The sequence below is a fragment of the Somniosus microcephalus genome, chromosome 12, assembly GCF_052327205.1.
Source record: "Somniosus microcephalus isolate GS21.2 chromosome 12, FLI_Smic_1.0, whole genome shotgun sequence".
NCBI classification, from domain to species: Eukaryota; Metazoa; Chordata; class Chondrichthyes; order Squaliformes; family Somniosidae; genus Somniosus; species Somniosus microcephalus.
Window position 1 is genome coordinate 187198169 of NC_140998.1, and position 25758 is coordinate 187223926.

At 43.9% G+C, this 25758-nt stretch overlaps 2 long non-coding RNA genes across 2 annotated transcripts; one reads left to right on the forward strand and one right to left on the reverse strand.

Annotated features, from left to right (window-relative positions):
- Positions 1 to 6340: 6340 nt before the first annotated feature.
- LOC147109768 (uncharacterized) lies at positions 6341 to 8046 on the reverse strand. The gene is made up of 2 exons (XR_015080349.1): positions 7927 to 8046; positions 6341 to 6752 (listed from the first exon to the last, which is right to left on the reverse strand). It is a non-coding gene; the product is annotated as an uncharacterized LOC147109768 (long non-coding RNA).
- A 5860-nt stretch (positions 8047 to 13906) lies between these two features.
- LOC147109769 (uncharacterized) lies at positions 13907 to 15137 on the forward strand. The gene is made up of 3 exons (XR_015080348.1): positions 13907 to 14377; positions 14684 to 14696; positions 14827 to 15137. It is a non-coding gene; the product is annotated as an uncharacterized LOC147109769 (long non-coding RNA).
- The last annotated feature ends 10621 nt before the right edge of the window (positions 15138 to 25758 follow it).

Below are 25758 nucleotides of genomic sequence, written 5' to 3' on the forward strand. Positions count from 1 at the left end.
AGCAGGGAGACAGAGGAAAGGGAAACAAGGATAAAAGCAAAAGATAGGAAGGAGAAAAACAAAAGTGGCAGTCAGAGAAATCAACAGTTTAAATCAAACGTGGCCACAGTAAATAATAATTCTAATAGGTCTAAGAGCGTTAAAAAAACAAGCCTGAAGGCTTTGTGTCTTAATGCAAGGATCATTTGTAATAAGGTGGATGAATTGGCTGCGCAAATAGAGGTAAACGAATATAATTTGGTTGGGATTCCGGAAACGTGGCTCAAGGATGGCCAAGGCTGAGAACTCAACATCCAGGGGTATCTCATATTCAGGAAAGATAGGCAAAAAGGAAAGGGAGGTGGGGTAGCATTACTGGTTAAAGAAGGGATTAACACAATTGTAAGGAAGGATATTAGCTCTGATGATGTGGAATCTGTATGGGTAGAACTGAGAAATACCAAGGGGCAGAAAATGTTAGTGGGAGTGGTATATAGACCTCCAAACAGTAAGGTGGAGGTTGGGGATGGCATTAAAAGGGAAATTAAAGCAGCGTGCAATAAGGGCACAGTAGTCATCATGGGTGACTTTAATCTACATATAGATTGGGCTAACCAAATTAGTAACAATACTGTGGAGGAGGAACTCCTGGAGTGTTTACGGGATGGTTTCCTGGACCAATATGTCGAGGAACCAACCAGAGATCAGGCCATCTTAGACTGGGTATTATGTAACGAGAAAGGATTAATTAGCAATCTTGTTGTACGAGGCCCCTTGGGTCGGAGCGATCATAATATGATCGAATTCTTCCTTAAGATGGAGAATGAAGTAGTTGACTCAGAGACTAGGGTCCTCAATTTAAATAAAGGAAACTACGATGGTCTGAGGAGTGAGTTGGGTAGGATTGATTGGGGAATGTCACTCAAAGGGTTGATGGTGGATAGGCAATGGCAAACATTCAAAGACCGAATGGATGAACTACAGAATGTGTTCATCCCAGTTTGGCATAAAAATAAAAGTAAAAAGGTGACTCAGCCGTGGTTAACAAGGGAAATTAGGGATAGCATAAGATCCAAGGAGAGGACATATAAATTGGCCAGAAAAAGCAATAATCCTGAGGATTGGGAGCAGTTTAGGATTCAACAAAGGAGGACAAAGGGATTAATTAAGATAAGGAAAATAGAATATGAGAGTAAGCTTTCAGGGAACATAAAAACTGACTGTAAAAGCTTTTATAGATATGTGAAGGGAAAAAGATTGGTGAAGTCCAGCGTAGGTCCCTTGCAGTCAGAATCAGGGGAATTTATAATGGGGAACAAAGAAATGGCTGACCAACTAAATACATATTTTGGTTCTGTCTTCAAAAAGGAGGACACAAATAAACTCCCAGAGATGCCGGGGAACATAGGGTCTGATGAAAGGCTGGAACTGAAAGAAATCAGTATTTGTAGGGAAATGGTGTTAGGAAAATTGATGGGACTGAAGGCCAATAAATCCCCAGGGCCTGATAATCTACATCCTAGGGTACTTAAGGAAGTGGCCCTAGAAATAGTAGCTGCATTGCTGGTCATCTTCCAGAACTCGATAGACTCTGGAACAGTACCCATGGATTGGAGGGTAGCTAATGTTACCCCACTATTCAAAAAAGGTGGTAGAGGAAAAAGCGGGGAATTATAGACCGGTAAGCCTGACATCGATGTTGGGGAAAATGCTAGAGTCCATTATAAAAGATGTAACAGCAGAACACTTGGAAAGCAGTGACAGGATTGGACAAAGTCAACATGGATTTACAAAAGGTAAATCATGCTTGACTAATCTACTGGAATTTTTTGAGGATGTAACTGGTAAAATAGATAAGGGAGAACCAGCGGATGTGGTGTATTTGGACTTTCAGAAGGCTTTCGATAAGGTCACACATAAGAGGTTAGCGTGCAAAATTAAGGCACGTGGGATTGGGGGCAAGGTATTGACTTGGATAGAGAACTGGTTGGCGGACAGAAAGCAAAGAGTTGGAATAAACGGGTCGTTTTCCGAGTGGCAGGCAGTGCCTAGTGGGGTACCGCAAGGATCGGTTCTAGGACCCCAGCTGTTCACAATATATATTAATGATCTGGACGAGGGAATTGGATGTAATATCTCCAAATTTGCAGACGACACAAAGTTGGGTGGGAGGGTATGCTGTGAGGAGGATGTCGTGAAACTCCAGTACGATTTGGACAGGTTGGGTGATTGGGCAGAAGCATGGCAAATGCACTATAATGTGGATAAATGTGAGGTTATCCACTTTGGTGGCAAAAACAGGAAGGCAGATTATTATTTGAATGGCAATAGATTGGGAGAAGGGTAAGTGCAAAGAGACCTGGGTGTTCTTGTGCACCAGTCGCTGAAGGTAAGCATGCAGGTGCAGCAGGCGGTTAAGAAGGCAAATGGTATGTTGGCCTTCGTAGCAAGAGGGTTCGAGTACAGGAACAAGGATGTCTTGCTGCAGTTGTGCAGGGCCTTGGTGAGACCGCACCTTGAGTATTGTGTGCAGTTTTGGTCGCCTTATCTGAGGAAGGACGTTCTTGCCATGGAAGGAGTGCAGCGAAGATTCACCAGGCTGATACCTGGGATGGCAGGAATGACATATGAGGAGAGATTGGGTCAATTGGGCTTGTACTCGCTGGAGTTTAGAAGAGTGAGTGGGGATCTCATCGAAACCTATAAAATTCTGTCAGGCCTGGACAGACTAGATGCAGGAAGGATGTCTCCGATGGAGAGGGAGTCCAGAACCAGGGGTCATAGTCTAAGGATAAGTGGTAAGCCATTTAGGACTGAAATGAGGAGGAATTTCTTCACCCAGAGAGTGGTGAACCTGTGAAATTCTCTGCCACAGAGGGCGGTGGAGGCCAGTTCATTAAATATATTCAAGAAGGAGTTGGATATATTTCTTAAGGCTAAAGGGATCAAGGGATATGGGGAGAAGGCAGGGACAGGGTACTGAATTTGGATGATCAGCCATGATCTCATTGAATGGCGGAGCAGGCTCGAAGGGCCGAATGGCCTACTCCTGCTCCTATCTTCTAAGTTTCTATGAATTACTTCCTATAGGTTATAGCTTCCTCATTCTTTGAATGAGTTTCATCCTGCATATCCAGTAACAAAAGTCCCTCTAAACCATCAGGTAAATCACGCTAGAGGACAGTGCCACTTCTCAAATTTGCCCTTTCAGTTATGCCATCATCTTAGCCCCACACCTCTTTTCAAACCATGATGACACCCAACTTAATTCTGGCTGCATCGTCAATTCTTTGGAGATGGTCACTGCTTGCCATTCATAAGTTTGAATGTTAGCAGTCGCTTGTCAGCCCAAGCCTAAATGTTGTCCGGGTCCTGCTGTAGGCTGGTATAGGATGCTTCACTATCTTAGACAAAGGGCTGCTATTCCCTCTAATCAGGGGCCATTCGTTTATGGTTATTGAAATTCATATTATATTTCATGAGAGAATTCCAGAATTATTATCAATAGTTTGGGGATCATATTTGTGATTGTTTTTCCTCAATGATAAAGAACTATTGGTGCCTGTTTGTGGGCAAACAGAGGCCTGCACTCCTGTCCCACCACTCTGACATGCTGTATTGCTCCACCAATCCCCTGGCCTACCAAGGCCCCTGTGTCATCACACCAAAACGCCCAATAATTATTCCAGCCCTGAGGAAATGGATAGGTTGCTTTGCACATACACAGGTAATCATCGTCACAAAGTTCCCTTTCTTCAGTGTAAACTTTTCTCTCTCTGTTTCTCAAACAGTATCTTCTGCTTTCAGTCTCTTTGGTGGTTTCCTAATTTGCTGACCCCAAGATCTTTCCAGTACAGACAACTGAGGAATAAATCCAGAAAATCATGATCAAAAATTGAACCAATTAGTTTTAATATTCTTGCATGTAAAGCTTGTTTGTTGTTGAACAGGAGATGCTGAAGATATGTGGCCCTGTGGGTAGCACTCTCACCTCTGAGTCACAAGGTTGTGGGTTCAAGACCCACTCCAGGGACTTGAGCACAAAAATTAAGGCAGACACTCCAGTGCAGTGCTGAGGCAATGCCGCACTGTCGGAGGTGCCGTCTTTCAGATGAGACGTTAATCCAAGGCCTCGTCTGCTCTCTCAGGTGGATATAAAAGATCCCATGGCACTATTTCGAAGAAGAGCAGGGGAGAAATCCCCGGTGTCCCTGCCCAATACTTATCCCTCAATCAACATAAAAAACCAGATTGTCAGGTCATTATCACATTGCTATTTGTGGGAGCTTGCTGTACGCAAATTGGCTGCCGCGTTTCCTACATTACAACAGTGACTACACTTCAAAAAGTACTTCATTGGCTGTAAAGCACTTTGAGACGTCCGGTGGTCGTGAAAGGCGCTCAACACGGTGGCATAGTGGTTAGCACTGTTGCCTCACAGCGCCAGGGACCCGGGTTCGAATCCAGCCTCGGGTGACTGTCTGTGTGGAGTTTGCACATTCTCCCCGTGTTTGCGTGGGTTTCCTCCGAGTGCTCTGGTTTCCTCCCACAGTCCAAAGATGTGCGGGTTAGGTTGATTGGCTATGATAAATTGACCCTTAGTGTTAGGGGGATTAAATACGTGGGGTTACGGTGATCGGGTGGGATATGTGTCGGTGCAGGCTCGATGGGCCGAAATGGCCTCTATCTGCACTGTGGGGTTTCGGGGATTCTGTGATAAATGCAAGTCTTTCTTTCTTTCTTTACATAAATATTGCATTAATCTGATTTGAATGACTACTGTTGTGATGGCATTATCAACATAGAGCATCTCTTGCTCGTTAAAATACCCTCAATTATTCAAAATAGAAATACTTTACTGAAATCCTTTATTCCAGGACAAATACCTTTACTGGATTCACTACGAGCTTCACGTTCACAAACCAAGGTGCTCGTTTCTATTCTGATCTTTTGAACTGAAACAGTCTCTTCCTTAGCTGAAGCAGTTTCCTCAGTGAAGCCTCGGAAAACTTCATCTTCAGCCACTTTGAAATGGGACACAATCTGTGACGGGGTTTTTTGGTTCTGAAATGCAGAATGTGAGAGTGAAAATGTACCTCACAGCACCTGAAGTAGACAATAGCTGCCTCAGGGCTCCCTGCATTACAAGTCAAAGCAGTTGTCTATTGTTCCTCTCCATTAGTTATTGTAGGATATTTAATAAACAGAGCTTCCCAATTACCCAACTGGGGAAAATCAGTTGTTCCCCAGTGTAGTGCTGAGCCACACATATCAGATCATTCCCTTCTTTGATACTGTACTGTACTGATCTCAGCAAATATGGTAAACCTATTACATTAACCTCAGCACCCTTTTGCAAGGGAAGGAATAAAATTAGCCAGGATTCAAAATTGAATTTGTCTGGGCTTGTCGTACCACACATGGAGAAAAGTACTTTAGATTCAAACCACTTTGCACACAGAACATTCTTCTTGAAGTAACAGCTAATTGCTCGTTCATGAAGCATCATAGCTACAGAAGCTTAGTCAGAGGCAAGAGCCCACGAGAGGAAATAAATGGAGGATCTAGAAGCAGATACAATTTCATTTAAAGTATCTGTCATGCTAGTCACCAAAATTAAGGCCGGATGTTTCTTCAGCCCTGCGTCACTGGACATTGTGTTCCTCATATCTAGTTCCCAACATCAGAATTGCAATTCTTGATTACAACAACAGGAAGAGAAACCTTGAGATGTTAGTGCAGCAGCAATGACCAAAGAGCTTTGTCTTCATGAACCAGCTAGATCCATATTATGGAGCCTCAGGGGCAACATATCAAATTCATACCATTAATTTGCAGTTATTTCAAGCTGCTGATTTTCACAGATTTTGGGATGCTGGTGGAGGATTTATCCACCAACAGCGCTAAGAGACCTTTCCAACTCTCCAGGCCATGAATTTCAAGGACAAGTAACCAAGAATGAACTAGAAATAGAAATAGGACCAAGTTGCCAGGGACCATGGACTGTAAATTGGGCTCTCATGCAGCAGAATGAAAAAGAAAAATTGTTTGCTAGAAACCTAAGATAAAGACAGAAAATGCTGGAAGTGTGCAGCAGCTCAATTCGTCACTGAAGGAGAAAGACTGGTTAATGTTTGGGTGGGAACTTGTATCTGTATATCCTTCAGATGCTGACAGGCCTGCCGTGATTATCTAGCAGCTTATTTTCATCTTGACATATTAGTCTGTAAGAATTTCTGTTCACTTTGAATTACCTTTCTGGTATTCTCGCTCTTAGTCTTCTTGGTATCTTCATTCTTAAAGAGAGGCTGAAAGAATCTCAACTCTTAAAAAAAGAAAGACATCTGTGTGATTGAGATAATCTCAGATTTCAGTTTATTTATGGTAACAGCATGAATATTCTAAAAATATCTTGTTTATTCAGGCCCAAAAAAGAATCAACATATTATGCAGATAAAAAGTAAAGAAAACTTACACAAGTATAAGGGAAAATGTGATCAGACAATTTACTTATATTTCCAGCTCTCCAAAACTTCAAAGTGACTGCCTGCTGATAAAAAATATGTACTGGTTGCTGGCCAAACTGGTTATATTCAGAGTGTGAAAAAAGCACATTTAATACTTTAACAAAGAAAACACATCCAATTTACTTGGTGGGTTTTTCATAAGAAGTTTAGGCGTCCACTCCTCATCCGAGTCACTAGAAACATACACACGGGGTTGGCGCCCACTGCTAGGTCTTGACATGAATGCTGGATTTGGTACATTCAATCCTGTGAAAATTCAAATATTCCAATCATCTACAGTTGATAATTGCCTGCATTTAATTTGACTTAACTTACTAACGTAAGGCATCTGTTGAATCGAACCATTTTAGAATAATATCAGGTAAGAGCAGCACAGCGGCTTTCCTTTCATCAATGGCATCTGGATTTAAATCCAACCCAGACTGATCAGACGAAAAGGAGCTTTTATGTTATGTTGGGGAGCTGGTAGCACAGCACTCAGACCCATGCCCTCTAAGAGCCTTGTTCTCCCAGATTTTTATGCCACTGATCCCTATTGGACCCATTGGAGAGTCCAAAGGAAGGAGATTTACATTTGTGACAGCTGACGGTCACTCTCAGTACCGAGGGAAAGGAAGGTCCTTGATGGCATCTGAGATGTAGAGCTTTCCTCCCTTATTCCAATATTTACTGTTTTTATCCTTCATTTAGTTTTAATGACAATCATTTAGTAGTTTTGTACAAAAAGTGGGGGAAAAGCCGCACAGGTACAACAGGAGGTGTTCTGATAGTCAGGTGAGATCAGGATCAGCTGCGCTGTCCCCATATCACAAGCCTACATACAGTCACAGGATTTTTTCAAGGCAAGTAAATTAATATTCAGTGAATCACAGGTTGGGGGTGCTGCATTTCCTGATATGTTTTCCTGATGTGTGCCAGGAGCAGTGAAATGGAAAATCCCAACCAAAATGTCTAACCACATATGAGAACATTCACTTGGGTGTAATATTGGAAGAATTGTATGTCAGTACGAATCAGAGTGTTCAGGAGAGCAAGGAATAAATGTTGAAACGGTGGCATAGTGGTTAGCACTGTTGTCTCACAGCGCTAGGGACCCGGGTTCGAATCCGGCCTCGGGTGACTGTCTGTGTGGAGTTTGCACATTCTCCCTGTGTTTGCGTGGGTTTCCTCCGGGTGCTCCGGTTTCCTCCCACAGTCCAAAGATGTGCAGGTTAGGTTGATTGGCTATGATAAAAATTGACCCTTAGTGCTAGGGGGATTAAATACGTGGGGTTACTGGGATATGTGTTGGGGTAGGGATTACGGGGATCGGGTGGGATATGTGTCGGTGTAGGCTCGATGGGCCGAAATGGCCTCTATCTGCACTGTGGGGTTTCTGTGAATTCTGTGAAAGCAAGAAAATAATTGATATTGTACAAACCTATTGTAAGCATGGTTTCATAGTTCTGCTGCACTTTCTTATAACGGATGTCGACCCATTCACTTAGCACTGCCCAATCATCTTTGGAAAGATAAACGGCAATGTCTTTCAGCTTCTCTAGAATCTGGAGACATAAAATGAATGTAGTTTCTGATACATCTAGGCATTTTATCTGTAATCTTCACAAACTACAATTGTAAGATTAGCTACCCTGTCAGATCTGCCAATCTTTAAAAGAATATCCTCCACAGCACTTGAATGGGCCGGCACAGCCAGCCTTTATTGGAAGCCATCAATATCGTGGCAGCATGATGTTGAAATGTCTTGAAGGAAAGTTGTCTCAAGACCTTCTACAATCAGTGTTGGTGCTACCATGCTCCAGAGGATTTCTCAAAGCAAAACAAAATGGCTAAAAATGATACCACACACCATCTTCTTTTCTAAATTATTCTTCCTCACCTTCTTTATGCTCACATGCAACATTCCAGAGCCAATTGTACACAAAAACCTTACAGCTGGTTTTTCGGTACTGCTGTTTTTGAGCCAGTTGTTCAAGGACACCCATAGTGAATGCCTCCGATTCCTCCCCCTCAGTGTGACATTATCCACAGTCACCCGAACGTCATAGTTACATAGAAACATAGAAGATAGGAGCAGGAGTAGGCCATTTGGCCCCTCGAGCCTGCTCCACCATTCAATGTGATCATGGCTGATCATCCAAGTTCAGTATCCGGTCCCTGCTTTCTTCCCATACCCCTTGATCCCTTTAGCCTTAAGAAATATATCCAACTCCTTCTTGAATATATTTAATGAATTGGCCTCTACTGCCTTCTGTGGTAGAGAATTCAACAGGTTCACCACTCTCTGGGTGAAGAAATTCCTCCTCATTTCTGTCCTAAATGGCATACCCTTTATCCTTAGACTGTGACCCCTCATTCTGGACTCCCCGACCATCGGGAACATCCTTCCTGCATCTAGTCTGTCCAGTCCTGTCAGAATTTTATAAGTTTCAATGAGATCCCCTCTCATTCTTCTAAACTCCAGCGAGTACAAGCCCAATTGACCCAATCTCTCCTCATATGTCACTGCCATCCCAGGTATCAGCCTGGTGAACCTTCGCTGAACTCCTTCCATGGCAAGAACATCCTTCCTCAGATAAGGCGACCAAAACTGCACACAATACTCAAGATGTGGTCTCACCAAGGCCCTGTACAACTGCAGCAAGACATCCTTGTTCCTGTATTTAAAGCCTCTCGCTATGGTGGCATAGTGGTTAGCACTGTTGCCTCACAGCGCCAGGGACCCGGGTTCGAATCCGGCCTCGGGTGACTGTCTGTGTGGAGTTTGTACATTCTCCCTGTGTTTGCGTGGGTTTCCTCCGGGTGCTCCGGTTTCCTCCCACAGTCCAAAGATGTGCGGGTTAGGTTGATTGGCTATGATAAATTGACCCTTAGCGTTTGGGGGATTAAATTCGTGGGGTTACGGGGATAGGGTGGGATATGTGTTGGTGTAGGGGTTACAGGGATCGGGTGGGATATGTGTCGGTGCAGGCTCGATGGGCCGAAATGGCCTCTATCTGCACTGTGGGGTTTCTGTGATTCTGTGAAGGCCAACATACCATTTGTCTTCTTAACCGCCTGCTGCACCTGCATGCTTACTTTCAGCGACTGGTGCACAAGGACACCCAGGTCTCATTGCACTTCCCCTTCGCCCAATCTATTACCATTCAGATAATAATCTGCCTTCCTGTTTTTGCCACTGAAGTGGATAACCTCACATTTATCCACGTTATATTGCATCTGCCATGCTTCTGCCCAATCACCCAACCTGTCCAAATCATCCTGGAGTTTCTCGGCATCTTCCTCACAGCTTACAGGTCAACTAGCTTTGTGTCGTCTGCAAATTTGGAGATATTACATCTAGTTCCCTCGTCTAGAACATTAATATATATTGTGAATAGCTGGGGTCCAAGGACCGATCCCTGCGGTACCCCACTAGTCACTGCCTGCCACTCGGAAAACGACCTGTTTATTCCAACTCTTTGCTTTCTGTCTGCCAACCAGTTTTCTATCCAAGTCAATACCTTGCCCCCAATCCCATGTGCCTTAACTTTACACGCTAACCTCCTTTGCGGGACCTTATCGAAAGCCTTCTGAAAGTCCAAATATACCACATCCACTGGTTCTCCCTTATCTATTTTACCAGTTACATCCTCAAAAAAATTTCAGATTAGTCAAGCACGATTTACCTTTTGTAAATCCATGTTGACTTTGTCCGATCCTGTCACTGTTTTCCAAGTGCTCTGCTATTACATCTTTTATAATGGACTCTAGCATTTTCCCCACTACCGATGTCAGGCTGACTGGTCTATAATTCCCCGTTTTCACTCTACCACCATTTTTGAACAGTGGGATAACATTAGCTGCCCTCCAATCCATGGGTACTGTTCCAGATTCCATCGAATGTTGGAAGATGATCAGCAGAGCATCTACTATTTCTAGGGCCACTTCCTTAAGTACCCTGGGATGTAGATTATCAGGCCCTGGGGATTTATCGGCCTTCAGTCCCATCAATTTCCTTAACACCATTTCCTTACAAATACTGATTTCTTTCCGTTCCTCCCCTTCATCAGACCCTATGTTCCCTGACATCTCTGGGAGGTTATTTGTGTCCTCCTTTGTGAAGACAGAACCAAAATATGTATTTAATTGGACTGCCATTTCTTTGTTACCCATTATAAATTTCCCTGATTCTGACTGCAAGGGACCTACGTTTGGCTTCACCAATCTTTTTCTCTTCACATATCTATAAAAGCTTTTACAGTCAGTTTTTATGTTCCCTGAAAGCTTACTCTCATATTCTATTTTCCCCTTCTTAATGAATCCCTTTGTCCTCCTTTGTTGAATCCTAAACTGCTCCCAATCCTCAGGTTTACTGCTTTTTCTGGCCAATTTATATGTCCTCTCCTTGGATCTTATGCTATCCCTAATTTCCCTTGTTAGCCACGGTTGAGTCACCTTTTTTGTTTTATTTTTATGCCATACTGGGATGAACAATTTCTGTAGTTCATCCATGCAGTCTTTGAATGCTTGCCATTGCCTATCCACCGTCAACCCTTTGAGTGACATTCCCCAATCAATCCTACCCAACCCATGCCTCAGACCATCATAGTTTCCTTTATTTAAATTCAGGACCCTAGTGTCTGAGTCAACTACTTCATTCTCCATCTTAATGAAGAATTCGATCATATTATGATCGCTCTGACCCAAGGGGCCTCGTACAACAAGATTGCTAATTAATTCTTTCTCATTACATAATACCCAGTCTAAGATGGCCTGATCTCTGGTTGGTTCCTCGACATATTGGTCCAGGAAACCATCCCGTAAACACTCCAAGAATTCCTCCTCCACACTATTGTTTCTAATTTGGTTAGCCCAATCTATATGTAGATTAAAGTCACCCATGATGACTGCTGTGCCCTTATTGCACGTTTCTCTAATTTCCCTTTTAATGCCATCCCCAACCTCCGCATTACTGTTTGGAGGTCTATATACCACTCCCACTAACGTTTTCTGCCCCTTGGTATTTCTCAGTTCTACCCATACAGATTCCACATCATCAGAGCTAATATCCTTCCTTACAATTGTGTTAATTCCTTCTTTAACCAGCAATGCTACCCCACCTCCCTTTCCTTTTTGCCTATCTTTCCTGAATATTGAATACCCCTGGATGTTGAGTTCCCAGCCTTGGCCACCCTGGAGCCATGTTTCCGTAATCCCAATCAAATCATATTCGTTTACCTCTATTTGTGCAGCTAATTCATCCACCTTATTGAGATCAGTCTGGTAACTTCAAGGTACACAGCAAAAGACCATGCAGAATGCTTCACCATGTTGTTAACTATGGTAGATCTACTCTTTTAACCTCATTTTTCCCATAATTCTGCATTCAATTAATATCCATACAACCCAAGTATCTATCCCCTTTTAAATACCCGATTAAATTCTGCATCAATGGCCTCCTGTTGTAGTGCACTCCACATTCCCACAATATTTCCTATTAATAATTTTCTCCTGGATTAACTTTTCAAAAGCTGTTTTAATTTTAAATAGATGTCCCTTTATTACAGATTTGCCGATTGGAAAAATGACTCTTGGAAATCAGCTATCTTGTCAATTCCCTTTCTTATTTTTACTCAGGATGTGGTCAGTGCTAACAAGACCATCTTTAATGCTCATCCCCAGTTGCTTTGAGGAGCTGGTGGTGGACCTTCTGTTTAAACACCTCGATCAGATCACTCCTCGTGTTTTGGGAGGTTTGCTCAGTCTCTGATCAGACCGAAGGTACTAAATGGAATAGAAAAGGCAAATCCACAGCAGTACTTTCAGTTAAATTGTAACTACAAGACGAGGATAAACCTGGTAAAAGAGTTCAGAACGAAGGTCAGAGAAAGAATTGTCAGTACCTGAAATGGTCACCTGGGCAGAGTAGTAGAGGCAAAAAAACAAAAATGAATTAATTTAAACAGTTAGATATTGTGATAAAGGAATCTTAAGTTTCTAGTGGAAGGATAAGTTTGATGGGCCAAATGGTCTCACTGCTCAATATTAATGTTAGTGATCCAATCTAAACACTGGGGAACTCAGCCACTCCCTACTGACAGTATTAATGTGATTGGTATCTTTTGGGACTGAGCAGCTGAATCTTCCCCATCTCAAGTTGCAAACTATACATTTCTCCAGCATTTTCTTTCTGGTTTCCATTTGAAATCTCCCCTCATCTCACCTCCGATTTGCTCTTCTCAGACATGGCCTTGCCCTCTTCAGTATCTTCCCTGTCACTCTGAGTTTTGCCCATCCCTTCCTGAGGTTGGCCACCTTATTTACTCAACTTTTCCCTTGGATTTTTGTGCCCTTCTCGATCCCTCAGTGTTTTCAATGGTTTTGCCCCCGGGTCGATTATTTCTTCCTTTTTCTGTCACCTCACGGGGCTAAAATGAAGCCCAATGTGAGTGAAAGACTTTCCTGTCAGCGGCAGTGTTTAGTTTATGTGGCACTAATATTTGAAGCGGTCTTTTCTTCTCACTTTCCCTCAGTCCAGCACCCGGAGTCTCTTTCTGACTAAAAGTAACCCTCCTAGCTCCTGGTTTTTCCTCAGGATATTTTTTCTTCCTTTGCTGGTCAGAAATAATTTGTGACCGGATTTTTTTTGGTTCCGCTACAAATTCTTCAGCATTTGGCCTAAAAGTGTGAAATGACTGGGAATGTGCTTTCCCCGCCCAGCCGCACACCTCCTGCAGCCTCCCGCTTTCTGCCCCGTTGCCCGGCGACGCCGACTCCATTTATAGCCCCGCCTCCCCCCGGGGGCGGGGCAGGTAGAAGGGCGACACGTGAGCGGCGCTGCGGCCAATCAGAGCGCTGCGGCTGAAGGATGAGCGGGGCGCGAGCGCCGACGTGAGGAGACAGCCCGCCTCACGCGCCCAGGGAGGCCGAGCGCGCGCCCTTTGAACCAAGATGGCGGCGCGGGGACAAGTCTCACATTCCTTCACCAAGATGGCGGCGGGTTGCCGGGGTAACCCGGGTCTGCCGCCGGGGAGAAATCCTTCAGCAAGGTGGCGGACAGTCGCCCCGCTCACCCGGGGGGCCGGGCCGGGCCTGGCGCTGCGACGCAAACACGAGGCCCCGCGGGGTCTTAAACCCGCCCTTTGTCTTTGGGCCTTGGTTCAAAGGGCGCGCGCTCCGCCTCCCTGGGCGCGTGAGGCAGGCTATCTCCTCACGCCGACGCTCGCGCCCTGCTCAACCCTCAGCCGCAGCGCTCTGATTGGCCGCAGCGCCGCTCACGTGTCGCCCTTCTGTCGGCCCCGCCCCCGGGGGCAGGCGGGGCTATAAATACAGGCGGCGTCGCCGCACAGCAGGCAGAAAGTGGGAGGCTGCCGGGGGAGGGGCGTGCCTTTCACAGGGCGGGCGGGGAAAGGACGTTCTCACTCAGTTCACACTTTTAGAGCAAATGCTGAGGGATTGTAGCTAAAAAAAAATCGGGTCACAAATTATTTCTCAAGAAAAGGAACAAAAATATCCTGGGGGGAAAGCAGGAGCTGGCAGAGTTACTTTCAGTCAGAAAGAGACGCAGGTTGTGTTAGTCTGAGGGAAAGTCAGAAGAAAAGACCGCTTCAGATATTAGTGCCACATAAACTAAATACTGCCGCTGACAGGAAAGCCTTTCACTCACATTGGGCTTCATTTTAGCCCCGTGAGGTGACAGAAAAAAGGAAGAAATAATCGACCCGGGGGCAAAACCATTGAAAAAACTGAGGGATCGAGAAGGGCACAAAAATCCAAGGGAAAAGTTGAGTAAATAAGGTGGCCAACCTCAGGAAAGGATGGGCAAAACTGAGAGTGACAGGGAAGATACTGAAGAGAGCAAGGCCATGTCTGAGAAGAGCAAGTCGGAGGTGAGATGAGGGGAGATTTCAAATGGAAACCAGAAAGAAAATGCTGGAGAAATGTATAGTTTGCAACTTCAGATGGGGAAGATTCAGCTGCTCAGTCCTAAAAGATACCAATCACATTAATACTGTCAGTAGGGAGTGGCTGAGTTCCCCAGTGTTTAGATTGGATCACTAACATTAGTATTGAGCAGTGAGACCATTTGGCCCATCGAACTTACCCTTCCACTAGAAACTTAAGATTCCCTTATCACAATATCTAACTGCTTAAATTAATTCATTTTTGTTTTTTGCCTCTACTACTCTCCCCAGGCGACCATTTCAGGTACTGATAATTCCTGCTGTGACCTTTGTTCTGAACTTCTCTTTCACCAGGTTTATGCTAGTCTTGTAGTTACAATTTAACTGAAAGTACTGCTGTGGTTTTGTCTTTTCTGTTCCATTTATTACCTTAGGTATGATCAGAGACTGAGCAAACCTTCCGAAACACGAGGAGTGCAGATACAAGAAATCCTGGCAGCCTAGAGAGAATAGAATATGCGATCAATGTCTGGCCGGCGAGGTTGAAACAGAAATGCATTTCCTCCTAAAATGCGAAAAATTCAACACATCAAGAAACATATTATTCAACAAGCTAAGCCAAACAACCCCAGATTTCAAGGAATTGGATGACCTGTCAAAATTGAGATTAGTCCTGGGAGAAGGAGACAGACCATACCTTGGGGCCAAATATGTAACAACATGTCACAACCTGAGGACTGTTTAAAAGTAAGACTGTTTAAAATTAATATTGTTTAAAAGTAATATTGTATGTACCCAACAAATGTCAAATCGATTGACACCTACAGAATGTTGGAAAACTACCTTTTTGCTATGTAAGCTTTGGCAATATGGTTCTCTGTAAACTTTCATGCCAATAAAGCATTTGAATTGGAATTGGAATTGGATCTGATCGAGGTGTTTCAAAAGAAGGTCCACCACCAGCTCCTCAAGGCAACTAGGGATGGGCATTAAAGATGGTTTTGTTAGCATTGACCACATCCTGTGTAATAATTAAAAAGGGAATTGACAAGATAGATGCTTTCCAAAAGTAATTTTGCTGATCGTGAAATCTGTAAGAAAGGGACATAAATTTAAAACTAAGCTATTGAAAAGTTAATCCAGGAAAACATTCTTAAAGCAAAATGTTATGGGAATGTGAAACGCACTACCACAGGAGGCCATTGATGCAGGTTTAATTGAGGTATTTAAAAGGTGATAGATTCTTGGGTTGTCAGGATATTAAGTGAATGGTGATAGTGGCAAAACATGAATGAGGTTGAAGGGTTGGATCTAACATACTGAACAACATGCTCAGTGGACTATTCCTGTTCCTGTATTACTTGAAGTTACGAGACTGATCTCGACCATGACGTTCAGGTGAGTGTGAATAATGTCGCACTGAGCTGAGAGGAATCAGAGGCATTTACTATGGGTGTCCTTAAATTGCTCAAAAACAAGTACCGAAATCCTGCTGTAGGTTATTTGGTTACAATTGGCTGTGGAATGTGCGTGTGCGCTTAAAGAGAGGAAGAATCATTTTTAAAAGTGGTGAGTGGAAACATTTTTAGCCATTTTATTTTGCCTCTCCAGACATCCTCTGGCGCATGTTAACACCACAATTGTTGTAGAAGGTCTTGTGAGACAACTTCCCTTCAAGACATTTCAACATCATGATGCCATAATAATGATTACTCTGCTCCTAATAAAGATTGCCTGTGCCCTTGGAACAAATGTCATTGTCTTCACTGGACAAAAAGGATGCCAGTGGATTTGTTGTTAATTATGTCTTCAAGAACCAGGCTCCAAGAATGACAGAATTGTACAAAGACTTTGACCCCAGCAGATCTTCCATCAAGACAGTGCCCTTAAATAGACAATCACACTTTTGGTCTCATCCTGAGGAGGTCATATCTGCAAATCTTGACTGTAAATGATTCTCCCCGGTGCCATAGATATTCAAGGCTGGGCCTTTGATTGCCCCCAGAGAGCTGCACATTGTCAAACTGACCAATGTTGGGCCACTGGATCCCAGCGGAAGCTTGTGACTTGGGAACACATCCCGCTCAACTCTCAGGTCCTACTGAGTGGTTTCTTCTACTGAATGGTGAACTCTGCACTGTTGGTGAAGTGCAAGATCCTCACAAGCTTACTTCCTTTCTGTGTCTTGTATTGCCATTTCATGGGCACCTTTTGTAAGTCTGCTCTTTACAACTCCTGAGGGCCATCTGTGCTTTCATGATCTAGAGTCTGGGGGGGGGGATTGAGTGCTCTCATAGTACATTCTGAATGACAGGAGCTGATTTTGGTGGGTGTGGGAGTTATTCTATCAACACCTTTATTTATGAGTGTGCAGCAAGCATTGTTAACCTGGTTCCTACTCTGAACTAATTTCAAACATCTCTGAGGCAGCATTCGCTATGACAATACTGGTGGCCAAGATACAGCTGAAACCCTCAGCCCAATCTTAGATCTTAAACTTATGAAAAAGTTCCTTTCAGAGCAAGTTTACAAAGCAGGCTGGGCACAGTTGACCTAAAAGATACTTAGTTTGAATAACATTTAGCTTTGCTACTTACAACTCCCTGAGGTTTAGTTTTGAGGGTCCTAGATACCAGCACACAATGGTGTTTTTGACCTTTATTTAGCTATGCTTGTGTGAAATTCCTGTCTGTCTTGTATAGCCCTTATAAAGCTGTAACTAGCACCATGTCAACAGGTGAACAAGTTCCTGGAATTTCAGATTCTCTATTAATTGAGACATCGTCGAACTAATACAGAGCCCTAATGTTTGTAGCTGCCTTGTATCAGACAGCCCCAGGAAAGTTCTTGTCTCCATAACTACGCAATTACTTAGATACTGATGTAGCTTTTGTGTGAAGAGACTCAGATTACACCAGAGCTTCCTTTGTGTTCTTGGACTGAAGATGTTCTGTTTGTCATTCTAAGTACTTTATTATTTGTGACATCCTATGTGACTATGACAAAAGTAAACTATCTCACCTTGTCCTTCTCAACCTGTCTCCAGCCTTTGACACGGTTGACCATAGCATCCTCCTCCAGCGCCTCTCCACCGTCATCCAGCTGGGTGGGTCTGCACTCGCCTAGTTCCATTCTTATCTATCTAATCATAGCCAGAGAATCACCTGCAATGGCTTTTCTTCCCGCTGCCACATTTACCTCTGGTGGCCCCCCAAGCATCTATCCTTGGCCCCCTCCTATTTCTCATCGACAAACTGCCCCTCGGCAACATCATCCGAAAACATAGTGTCAGTTTCCAAACGTACACTGACGACACCCAGCTCTACCTCACCAGCACCTCTCTCGACCCCTCCACAGACTGCTCGTCCAATATCCAGTACTGGATGAGCTGAACTTTCCTCCCACTAAATCACGGGAAGACCAAAGCCATTACCTTCAGTCCATGAAACAAACTCCATTTCCTAGCCACTGACTCCATCCCTCTCCCTGGCAATTGTCTGAGGCTGAATCAGACTGTTCGCAATCTTGGTTTCATGTTTGACCCCGAGATCAGCATCTGACCACATATCTGCGCCATCACTGAGACCGCCTATTTCCACCTCTGTAACATCGCCCGACTCTGCCCCTGCCTCCGCTCATCTGCTGCTGAAACCCTCATCCATGCCTTTGTTACCTCTAGACTTGATTATTCAATGCACGCCTGGCCAGCCTTGCACTTTCTACTCTCCTCAAACTTGAGGTCATCCAAAACTCTGCTGCCTGTGTCCTAACTTGCACCAAGTCCCGGTGACCCATCACCCCTGTGTTCGCTGATCTACATTAGCTCCCTGTTAAGCAATGCCATGACTTAATAAATTCTTATGCTTATTTTCAAATCCCTACATGGCCTCACCCCTCTCTGTAATCTCCTCCAGCCCCACAAACTTCCAAGACATCTACACTCCTCTAATTCTGGCCTCTTGAGCATCCCCAATTTTAATTGCTCCACCGTTGGCAGCTGTGCATTCAGCTACCAAAGCTTTAAGCTCTGGGTTTCCCTCCCTCAACCCCTCCGCTTCTCTACCTCTCTTTCCACCTTTAAGAAGCTCCTTAAAACCTACCTCTTTGACCAAGCTCTGCCCTCATATCTGTTTATGTGGCTCGGTGTCAAATTTTGATTAACAATGCTCCTGTGAAGCAGCTTGGGATGTTTTACTACATTAAATGCGCTATATAAATACAATTTTGTTGTTGTGATACCCCTTCAGCAGAACTTGTGTTGTCCATGGTCTCTTCATCCATCTCCATTGGGCCAGCTGGTAGAGGTGGGCTGGGCCTCTGCTCTGGAATTGAAGATGATTGGAGCATCAAAATCTTCTCTAAAGGTTTCTGCTGTAGTCACTTCCTTCTCAAATATAGCTGGTGACAGATGCTTCCCTCTCGAAGATGACTACTGAAGATTCATCCTGGCATATGAGCTGGCTACTACTCTGTTCCCTCAGAGCCTGGCATGAAAGAAATGTATCATATCCTTCTCTACCAGGCAGGCTTTTTGGGTAAAATGAACTGATAGTTGGGCTTGTCCAGCTTTATTTTTAGTGTACCATAGTACAAAGATCATATGGACAACAACCACACCATGACATTGACATGTTTTGTAGTGATTTTCTACCAGCGATTAGTGCCAGCACACTCTAGTGCCATGCAGGCTATTCTTGTAAAGAATGGCAGATCTGACTGGGCAGCTAATCCCACATTTGTAGAACTTTACTTTGTGGAGATTACAGATTTTGATGCCTAGATGTATCAGGAATCACATTCATTTTATTTTTTCAGATAATAGACAAGTTTAAAGACATTGCTGTTCATTTTTCTAAAGATGAATGGGCAGAGCTGAGTGAATGGGAAAAGATCCGTTACAAGAATGTGAAGCGGAACTATGAAGCCATGCTTGCAATAGGTTTGTACTGAATCCATTTTTTTTCTTCCTTTCTACATTTCTTCCTTCTTCTCCTGAACACTTTGATACGTACTGGCAGACGTTCCTTCCAATATTGCACCCAAGTGGATATTCTCCTCATATGAGGTCAGACATTTTGTCTGGGATTTTCCATTTCACTACTGCTTGCACACATTAGGAACACATATCAGGAAATCCAGTATCCTCGGCCTATGATACTCTGAATATTAATTTAATGGTTGTAAAGTTACTGGCTGAGGTTCAGAATTTCCCAATATGTGCTCCTTATGAGGGTCAGGAGTGCTGAAGCAAAAAATCCTGTCTGAGAGTTGATGGACAGCAATGCTGATCCTGAACCTGCCTTCATCTGACTAGCACACATGTATTTTTCAACAGAAAAACTGGATAGTGACCAAGAGTGAAACTACTGACTGATATTTTTACCCCTTCCTAACCCGAAGTGAGGCCACTTTTAACATTTCTGTTGTCACTGTGGCTGAGATGAGCTAACTGCACAGGCCAGGCATAAAACCTGGATCTTTCTGGTCTTTATGCCCTGTTCCATTATTAGACAGTACATTTTACCAAATAAGCTATTTGGAGAGCCTGATAGTATTCAGCTTTTGGGATTCCTTCCAATCCCACTATTCCTCCCAGGCAAGCAATGAATGTCGCTAATGTTGTGTATGTAATATGTGTGCTACTTTGAACCTATGGACAGGACTGCACTACTTGTTGGGCGTAGTGATACGCAGTACCACTCCTGGCCATAGGGGTATAAATAGTACTGTGGGTACTGATCCCCCTCAGTTCCCGCCTGTGGGCATGAAGTAAAGACCTATGTGCAGTCCCTACCTCCAACCAGTAAAGGCCTGTTTGAGTTATACGTTTAAGTCTTTGTGTTAATTGTTCAATACAATACACATACTTAACACTGGCGACGAGTCAGGCTCTTACCCTGCGGCAGTTATTCCAGGCGGCTTCGTCCAAAGACAGGACGTTGAAGAGAGGTTTCAATCCTCAACACCCCACTCAAAACTGAAGGGCAGCAGAAATCCTGACAGCTTCCAGCGACTGGAAGAGACAGGCATTAGGACCCTGAAGCCTCCATCAGCTTGTGAACCGGAGTAAAGACAGGACTGGGGAAGAGAGAGAGGTAGGGCGATAGCGATCGGCAGATAAGGGCCGGGCCGCTTTGAAGTGAGGGGCGCAGCCGGGCCAGCGATCGGGACCAAAGATAAGAGCCGCACTCGGACTGAAAGGCGCGGCGGCTGCAGAAGCTCAAGGTGCGAGAGTCGCGGTGCACAGCGCGGGCTATCGATCACGGCGAAGATAAGGGCCGCACTCGAGGGCTGAAGGGAGACGGCGTCGGGGGACGGGTGAAGACCGCCAAGCGCGGGAAAACCGCCATTTTGTGGGCGGAGGACGACGGCAAGAGCGGGAAGCCGCCATCTTTGATAACAAGTAAAGAAAATAAAATCTGAGAAATTGCAAATCTACAATGCCTAAACACGGGAATATTAGCACCTTTGATAGTGACCTCGAAGATTGGGCCATATATGTTGAAAGAGTAAAAAATTATTGTAAGGCCAATAAAATTCGTGACCAAGATAAAGCTCTAACATTATTAAATTTAATGGGTGCGAAGACGTACGGGCAATTGAAACACCTGTTATCACCAGATGAACCGGCGGATAAGACGTTCGATGAGATTGTTACTGTCCTGAAAGATCATCTAAACCCCACGCCGCTGATGCTAGCGGAACGATTTAAATTTTACGACAGAAGGCAGCTACAGCATGAAAGCAATGCTGAATATTTGCTGGAATTGCGTAAATTAGCGAAATATTGCCAGTTTGGAACGGGATTGACAGATGCACTACGAGACAAATTTGTGTGTGGTTTATTTAAACAGGATACACAAAAGCGACTGCTCGAGGAGAATGAGCTGACGCTTGAGAAGGCGGTCACTATGGCAGCAGCACACGAAGCCGCAGCGAGAGGCACGGCAGTAATGCAGCTACGGTCACCGGAGCTCAGTGCACACAAATTGGGTGTGAGTTCTGGCAAATGTTATCGTTGTGGAAAGACAACGCATGATCAGAACCAGTGTTGGTTTAAAAACCAAGAATGTAGAACTTGTGGTAGGCTTGGACATATAGCTAGAGTATGCAGGTCAGGGAAGAAGACCAGCAACAAGAAGTCACCGCAAGGAAAATACGCAAAGGTACACAAGGTGACCGAACAGGAGTCCGATTCAGACGCTAGCTGTAATGAACTGGCTAGCTTAAGAGTACTCAACGCTGGTAAGGGTGCAGACCTCCAGACAATTTGGGTCACTCTTCAGATAGAAGGAGTCCAAGTAAAACTGGAATTGGACACTGGATCGGCATTGACGGTCATAAATAAGAAAGATTACGGAAAGTTATTCCAACATATTCCCCTACAGGATACGGGGATTATATTGAAAACATACACGGGGCAAAGAGTGTACCCCATCGGGAAAATAGAGGTTGCAGTGACCCACAAGGGCGAAGACAGTCAAATAATGGACTTATATGTGATATCTGAAGGAGGTCCTCCACTACTAGGACGGGAGTGGATTAGGAAAATGAATATGGACTGGCATTTCCTACAAACAATAACGAGTGAGAACTCGGTGAAGATAGTCGGCCCAGACTCTGGAACGGATGATGGTAAGCCCAACTCAGGTGCAAAAGACAAAGTTTCAGCACAGAATTCCACTGAGCAACAACAACATAGTTTAACTGTGGATTCTGAGTCTGGCAAGTCTACTGATGTGCCCATTTCTGAGGGACACCGGGCTCGAACTCAACTCCATTTCAAACTACAACAGCAATTAGAACAAATGCTTCGCCGTTTTGAGCAAGAGTTGAATGCAACGAAAGAGTTCTTTGATATAGAGTTGGAGAATCTGGAAAGACAACAGAAGCAGCTGATGGAGAAAATGGAGCAGGAGCACACAAAACGTCTGATGTCAGAGGAGTTAACGGTCAGCCAACTCCTGCATATGCTGAAGGACAGGACTCTGAAATGGGAAAAACTTGAACATGAACTTCAATATTCAAACGAAAGGGGTTCGGAGCTCTCAAAGGTTATTGGAAGAGCTGAGGTGGCAACACAGACTGAGATGACTGCAACAGAGCAGCCATTGGATGCCAAAAGTACGCTGACTCACGTCAACGTAGAACAACAGACCACTGAAACAGCTGCTCCGGTAGAGGGATTGCATAGTCCGATCAATCAATCTCCAAAGGAAGTTGAAGTATTAAAATCACAAATGAGGTCACTAGTAAACGACTTGCTGAAAGCCCAGAAAAAGCTGGATGCAGAGGTACACATGAAGAAGTCTCTTCAGGAAAGATGTCTGGATTTGGAACAAGAGCTGGCTAACGTCCAGCTGGGTATGGAGGAAATAGACGACCCTCTCACTGGTCTAGCTCAGGACGACACCGAATATTACGATGTCCTGTCCTGCCCAGCTTGTAACTTCGACTCCCAAAGTGCAGAAATCATGGAGGAGCACCAAAAGTCTACGGAACATCGGGAGAAGCTGGCTCTACGACGGAAACAGGAGGAAGAGAAGGAGGAACTGCGCATGCAGCTGGCAGCTGTGGCAGCTGACAATGGAGCCCAGAGAGTCTCCAAGAAGCAGAAAAGGAAAAGTAAAAACAGAAGATGACCCATCTGAACCATTATCACCTCTACCAGATCACACACGTGGTCCCTCCGAACGGAGCCAATTCAGTTCGGAAGTTCAAACTGTTAAATCCATGGAAGGACTATTGAATGAGTCACTCCAGCAACGTGAACCGACTACACCACAGAGATTGAATCTGTGAACTGTTTTCCGCAGAGACTGAATCTGTGATCTGTTTTGACATGAAGTTATCTATGTATCTATGTTATTCTGTTATGTAAACCTGAAGTTATATATGTATATATGTTATTACGTTATGTTAAATGGGGAGATGACTGTAAAGCTAGGAAGGGAGGAATGTTGTGTATGTAATATGTGTGCTACTTTGAACCTATGGACAGGACTGCACTACTTGTTGGGCGTAGTGATACGCAGTACCACTCCTGGCCATAGGGGTATAAATAGTACTGTGGGTACTGATCCCCCTCAGTTCCCGCCTGTGGGCATGAAGTAAAGACCTATGTGCAGTCCCTACCTCCAACCAGTAAAGGCCTGTTTGAGTTATACGTTTAAGTCTTTGTGTTAATTGTTCAATACAATACACATACTTAACAGCTAAAATGGCGATTGAGTGCCATTCTAGGCACAAGTCGTTGCTGTTTTGAACCAGGCGATAGAATACGTACACTTTTTCCTTTCATTTTCCCTTCCCTGAGAGAAGAGTTTCCAAACCAACCCTGCAACACAATCTCCATTAACTGATTTCCAATAGATATTGGAGATTTTACACTGCAATCAAAAGCAATGATTTATCTCAATGAGATGATGGTGTTCATAGATAGCACAAAGCCATATTTAGTGGCCCCCGGTTACCCCTTATTACCATGAGTTTAAACTTTAGAACTAGTTGCTAGACACAGCCTGGCAACATATTTGTGTGGAAATTGCCCTGAATGGAGAATGTGCCCACAACTCAATGCTCCCATTCATATAGGGAGGGATTGCCCTGGTTAAGGTTACGGTTGCATAGTGGTTCTGTTACTGGACTAGTAATCCAGAGGCCTGGACTAATGATCCAGCGACATGAATTCAAATCACACGATGGCAGCTGGAGAATTTAAATTCAATTAATTAAATAAATCTGGAATAAAAAGCTAGTGTCAGTAATGGTGACCATGAAACTACCGGATTGTCATAAAAACCTATCTGGTTCCCTAATGTCCTTTAGGGAAGGAAATCTGCCATCCTTACCTGGTCTGGCCTATATGTGACTGCAGACCTACAACAATGTGGTTGACTCTGAACTGCCCTCTGAAATGACGGCTCACCACCACCTTCTGAAGGGCCATTCGGGATGGGCTCAACATGCGGGCCTTGCCAGCGACGCCCACATCCCGTGAATCAATTAAAAAAGGGTTGCTATATGTAGTGGCATCATAAGCACATTGATGTTCAATGCATTTACAGTATCGCACAGTGACACTCTCACTGGAGGTAGCAAAAGCAGAGTTATTGTGTGAAACGAAAGAAGTGTACTGTTCTGTTTTACTTTATGTAGAAACGAGTGAAACTGGAAGGAAAATAAGGATTGCATTTTTGTTCCCTTTAAAAAAAACTTGACTGGTCTCCATCCAGTGTGGCTTTTCCCCCATTCTTTATGCTAAACCGTTACATTATTATCATTCCATTACATTATTATCATTAAATACTAAACCAAGAATAAAATCAATAAATATTGGAATAAGGGAGGTGAACTCTGCATCTCGGATGCCATCACTGCCCTGCCTTTCCCTTGGTCCTGTGAGTGACCATCAGCTGTCACAAATGTAAAGCTCCTTCCTTCGGACTCTGCAATGGGTGCAATAGGGATCAGTGACATACTACTAAAGAAGAACTGTGAAAAGACGACTCTTCGAGGTCCAGGGTCTGAGTGCTGTGCTCCCAGCACCCCAGCATAACATAAAAGCTCCTTTTCATCTGATTAGTCCGAGTTGTATTTAAATTCAATGCCATCAATGAAAGGAAAGCCTCTGTACTGCTCTTACCTGATATTATTCTAAAGTGGTTAGATTCAACAGATGCCTTACATCAGCAAGTTAAATACAGGCAATTATCAACTGTAGATGATTGGAATATTTTAATTTTCACAGGATTGAATGTACCAAAGCCAGCATTCATGTCAAGACGTAGCAGGGGGTGCCAACCTCGTGTGTATGAATCGAGTGACTCGGATGAGGATTGGACGCCTAAACCTCTTGTGAAAAACCCACCACGTAAATTGAATGTGTTTTCTTTGTTAAAATATTAAAAGTGTTTATTTTTTAAAAACCTGATTGCAACCAGTTTGGCCAAGAGCTCGTACAAATTTGTTGTCAGGAGGCAGTTACTTTTAGGTTTTGCCTAACTGGAAAGATAAGTAAATTGACTTATATTTTTCCTGGCTGAAATATATACTTAATGCAAGTTTTCTTTTTCTAATTTTTATCTGCATAATGTGTTGATTCTTCTTTGGGCTGGAATACACTCGATATTTTTAGAATCATCATGCTGGTAACTTAAATAAACTAAATTCTGAGATTATCCAAATCACTGACATTACTTTTTTTTTAAGAGATGAGAATGTTTAAGCCTCCCTTTAAGAATGAAGATATCAAGAAGACTAAGAAAGAGAGCACCAGAAAGGTAATTCAGTGTGAACAGAAATTCTTATCAGACTAATGTGTCAAGGTGGAAACAAACTGCTAGAAATTCACAGCAGGCCTGTCA